Source organism: Mchenga conophoros, linkage group LG3, assembly GCF_057382185.1.
Source record: "Mchenga conophoros isolate Kocher_MC1m ecotype Shallow Benthic linkage group LG3, M_conophoros_male_GT1.1, whole genome shotgun sequence".
NCBI lineage: Eukaryota > Metazoa > Chordata > Actinopteri > Cichliformes > Cichlidae > Mchenga > Mchenga conophoros.
Window position 1 is genome coordinate 7,247,638 of NC_140528.1, and position 5,333 is coordinate 7,252,970.

At 40.9% G+C, this 5,333-nt stretch overlaps 1 long non-coding RNA gene across 1 annotated transcript; it reads right to left on the reverse strand.

The window, feature by feature from the left end:
- Nucleotides 1–1,778: 1,778 nt before the first annotated feature.
- Nucleotides 1,779–2,434, reverse strand: LOC146577124 (uncharacterized). Its single transcript, XR_014891375.1, has 2 exons — nt 2,208–2,434; nt 1,779–1,882 (listed from the first exon to the last, which is right to left on the reverse strand). It is a non-coding gene; the product is annotated as an uncharacterized LOC146577124 (long non-coding RNA).
- Between the last annotated feature and the right edge of the window lie 2,899 nt (nt 2,435–5,333).

A 5,333-nucleotide genomic window follows, 5' to 3' on the forward strand; every position in this document is an offset into this window, starting at 1 on the left:
TCACAGCGCTGCAAACACAAAAATAAATATCCCCAAAGGTGTGAAAGGGAGCTAATTAGTAAGAGTATTGTTACTCTCCGCAGGAGTAGTCCAGCAGTAGAAATCAGTCCAATAACAAGGTGTGTAACATCTAGCAGGGTGACAGAAAAACCCAGGGTAACTTCTAAGGACCTCAACGTCTCTCTCACATTGTGTTTTTTAAACATGCTTCCATTTGTCACTTCAGTCTTTACTCTGAAATACAGGAAGAGAAATCATGGCTGAAACAATTTCTCATGAAACCAGGGGTGTGGTCCAACAGTCAGTTTGGTGAGGAAGGTTCCTAACTGAGAGAAGTGACCCAGAAGTATCTGTGTAGCAGCCACAATGAATCAAGACCATGAGCTTTATTAACTGATCAAAGTCTCTTCTTTCATCTTCTGTATCATTTAGTTTGCATTGGTAATGCCCATTATTGTAATGCTTTTTTAAGACCAGCAAAACTTTATTTCACTTTGGGTTAGCTGGGATAAGTGATGGATGGAGGGAATTTTACTTCAGCCACAGAAATCCTAAACAGGAAGGAGGAGCAGAGTTACAGTGGATCACTATCCAGCAGGGAAACAAGGTTTATTTCAATTTCTTGGCCATGAGTGAGATTTACTGAGTGGGCAAATTAGGGAGACGACACCATCAGATCCCGAGCCCTCCATGTGTTAATCAAGAGACGGCTGCTGTGCTACAACCATAAATAATGAATAAATTAGGAGCTAAAGCTGAAAGGACAGTTTATTTGTACCATCTTCACGTGAACACATTCAAGAACATCACAGATGAAGAAACATTAAAAACTTCCACACTACATAAAGCAAGAAAAATAGTTTTTCTTTCAGTTGGTTTCAGAAAAACAGAAACATCAAACATCTCCAAGACTCTCTTTGAAAGAACTAAAAACCTTTGTTCTCATGGTCCAATCATGAGTGAACTCCCCGATGAAGCCTTGTGTGCTAAAACATGTCAGAGTTTTAAAGGTTAAACATGAGTTTCCAAAACGTTTTGCTGGAGAACAATGAACTATTTGACTGAGTTTCAATCATTTACAGACGAGCAAAACCAGGACAGAGAAAAAAGGACAAAACTGACTCAGTAAAACAGAAAAGAAGATCCCATGTAGATCTGTATTATGTAGAAGTTCAGCCCAGCAACCAGTTCAGTTCAACACAAGTTTAAATGATTCTATCTGAACTCTGTGGAGCCTGATCTCAAGCTTTTTGAGTCTGACACAGAAACCAGAGGATCTTTCTGTGTCTTCAGATTCACTGTGATCCAGTGATGGGAGTGATTTCAGCCCTGAGTGATCGCGCTGATGTTTGCACAGAGCAGACAATGAGGTGAATGTTTGGGCACATTGGTAACAGTGAAACAGTTTATTAGTAACGTGGGATCGTTTGTGTGCAGAGTATGAACTGAGATTCCTGAAGCTCTTGTCACACTGGTCACAGCTGTAGTTTCCTTCCATGTGTGCACGTTCATGAATGTTACGATTACCTGACTGTGAGAAGCTTCTGTCACAGTGTCTGCACTTGTGTGGTTTCTCTCCTGTGTGGACTCGTTTGTGTGATTTAAGGTCCCTTGCAGTGGTGAAGGATGACCCACACTGATCACAGAGGTGCTTTTTAACCCCACTGTGAATCAGTTCATGTCGTTTTAACTCACTTGGTGTGGTGAAGCTTCTCCCACATTCTTTGCAGTATTTCAGTTTGTCTCCAGTGTGTCTACGTTGATGTACTTTTAGGGTCTTTTGCTGACTGAAAGTTTTTCCACAGAGGTCACAATGAAAGTCTTTCCCACCACCACAGTGATGACAGGGTTGAGAACTGGATCCATCTGTGTCGCTCTGCTTCTAAACAAAGACACAAAGACAGTGTAAGTCAGTCCTTCAACATTTGTATCCTGAACGTCGCCTGAAATAAAGAGCATCTCTGCAGACGTCCAACTACATTTGACTGTTTCAGTTAACACACTCAGTTTACTGGGCTGCAATAACTACAATACTACCACCATAATACTACAGTAATACTAAAATCATAACTGAAAGGAAAATCTGAATAATCACTCAGAGCTGCTTTTCCATGCAGTAGAATTGCTAACATGCTAACACAGTTTAATGAGCAGAGTTGTTCCAAACAGTCAGGCTAAAATGACAAGATAACAATATAAATACATACCTCACAGTAGCTGCACTTGTAGAGTCTCTTTCTGGTGTGGATCTGTTTGTGTTCTCTCAGGTGACGTGGAGTTTTAAAAGTCTTCTCACACAGGTCACATCGATAAGGTCTCTCCTCAGTGTGGGTAAACATGTGTCGTTGTAACTGTGCGTCTGTTGTAAAGTATTTGCCACACTGTTCACAGCAGTACACATCATGTCTGGTGTGAATGCGTAGGTGTGTATTTCGGCTCCCTCTCTGGCTGAAAGTTTTTCCACAGATGTCACAGCTGTATGCCTTAATTCCAGAGTGGGTAACTAGATGACTCTGTAAGCTGCTACTGTGAGTAAAAGCTCTGCCACACTGATCACAGCTGTACGCTTTAACTCCACTGTGGATGAGTTGGTGTTGTTTTAGGTAACCCTTCAAGGAAAAAGACTTTCCACACAAGTCACAGCTGAACGGTCTCTCTCCAGTGTGGATGACCTGATGCTGTTTAAGTGAAGCCTTCACAGTAAAACCCTTCCCACACTCGTCACAGCTGTATGGCTTAATTCCAGAGTGGGTAACTAGATGACTCTGTAAGTTGCTACTGTGAGTAAAAGCTCTGCCACACTGATCACAGCTGTACGCTTTAACTCCACTGTGGATGAGTTGGTGTTTTTTTAGGTAACCCTTTAAGGAAAAAGACTTTCCACACAAGTCACAGCTGAACGGTCTCTCTCCAGTGTGGATGACCTGATGCTGTTTTAGTGAAGCCTTCTCAGTAAAACCCTTCCCACACTCGTCACAGCTGTATGCCTTAATTCCAGAGTGGGTAACTAGATGCCTCTGTAAGTTGCTACTGTGAGTAAAAGCTCTGCCACACAAGTCACAGCTGAACGGTCTCTCTCCAGTGTGGATGACCTGATGCTGTTTTAGTGAAGCCTTCAGAGTAAACTCCATCCCACACTCGTCACAGGTGTGTTTTTTCTCTCCCTTTCTTCTGTGAGGTTTGTCGGCCTCCTGAGAGCGCTGACTTCTGGCTCCATGTTGGTCCTGCAGTGACAGAGATACAAACAGAGGCAGTGAGTGAAATGCAGTCGTGGAACAAACTCAACCTTCAAACTCCATTAACACTAGTTTTAAACCTGAAGGTGGAGCGTGGCACCAAACACCTTAAAGGTCTCTTATCCCCACCTGCTGGTAGTTCTAACATATTACATCCAACCTGCTGTTAAAGATAATTCATGACTGTTCAAACACTAAAATCATGCCCATCCCTCCTGATTGTGTACACACACACACACACACACACACACACACACACACACTATTTTATAAATTAGATTATTTTGTTGTTTCCTATTACATATTTCTATAATTTGTATAGATTTATACAGAATTATTCAGTGATAATAAATCCTATGTTTTTTATTCTAAAGGAACCCCGTTAGCTTCCACAACAGATGTTGCTCGTCTTCCGTCAAATACTCACATAAAATATTACACAATAAAGTGGATTCAAGATATCCACATAATTTCACTCTTACATCCACAGTGAGGTTTCACAATTGTTCAAATATAAGCAATCAATAATAATAATAATAATATCAATAACATTGAGGCACATTACACAAATTTCAAAAACAAATCATGTCTTACAATATTTACAACAACTAAAAGCTCTGTAAATCGGCTTTTAAGTGTTCATTGAAGTTTTGAATAATTCTCTAATTTTTTAAGGCAACTTATTCCACTTAAAAGTTGCTCTAAATGTAACAGTTTTACAAAACGTTACTTTTAACTCGAGCATTTACTAAATTGCAGCTTGTTGAAAACTGTGTAATATGATGATGTATTTCATCTGGATACTGCAGCTGAGCAGAATAAATGTGGTGTGTTTAACAGAATTGCTTTCTTTAGAACTACAAGTAAGCCATAGAATATTTTAGCCTGTACAGGAAGCCAAGAAAGGTTATTATGCATTTTATCAATATTAGTATAGTATGAACATCTTCACACTAATCTGGACGCCTTATTCTGGACTAACTGAAGTCTGTTAAGATCTGTCTTATTAGCTGCTGACCAAATGATTGAACAATACTCCAGATGAGACATTACTAGTGCATTAATGACATCTTTCATAATGAAGAAGTGATACACAAAGAGCATTTCATAGCCATAGCTATGCCTTGTCGGCAGAGTTATGTGACATTAGTGATGTTTGTACTTTCAGCGTTAACTTGGTTTTAAAGCCTTTAAAATATACGCCGTTCAATAGTCGACCTTAATCTTACAGAGAATGTGATGATTTTGTGGATAATTAAAGTCAGTCATATATCCACAAACACAACAAGCTGAAAGTCAGTGATGCTGCTCGGTTTGCAGTCCTGAACATCACGGCACAAGCAGGATTCACTGCACTGTTAATGTTAGCTGTGTTATATTGCTGCCTCTGTTCGGTGGTGTCGAGCCAAACGCACTTTAACGTGTGTTTGAACGAGCTGACGGTTCACTCGTTAAGCTGAAAGAAAGATGCTTTAATCACAGCAGTCACACATGTGTCCACTGCACCATCTGGAACTCTTCTTGTTTACACTCGTAATAACACAAACACTAAATCCTGCTTCTCTGGTGCTGTTGTGTAGCAGTGTGTACACCTGAGACTGTCACCTGTCTGTCTGTCCTGCACTCTCTCTCTGTTTCTTTCTCTCTGATTGTGGAATAAAAGTATGAACATGTGTTTATAAGTTACACTTGTGTTTGAATCCTGCAGCTTATCACACATTTGATTTCCATGTGTGACGACTGCAAGTGTCCAGAGTGAGGACAGACTGAGGGACCCACTGCTGCACATCATCTGTGAGGCTTTGCAGCCCTGATGATCCACCAGGACAAACTCAGCAGTGTGTGAGGAAGAGGAGGAGGAAGAGCCAGCAGCACAGAAATGAAGCCCAACAATCATGTTTCACAGTCCTGTGGTCTCAGCCTCAGATACTCATCAAATCACACAGAGCTCATGTAGAAACAAATGAACTAAATATGTTCTCCTTCATTTCTGTCAAACAAAGCCGTATGAAACGTTTCCAGCTGGTAGTATCATGGTTGCTAGGCAACCTGGGCAGCGCGACGGAGGCTAGACGTCCCATTTCACGAGCCTACGAG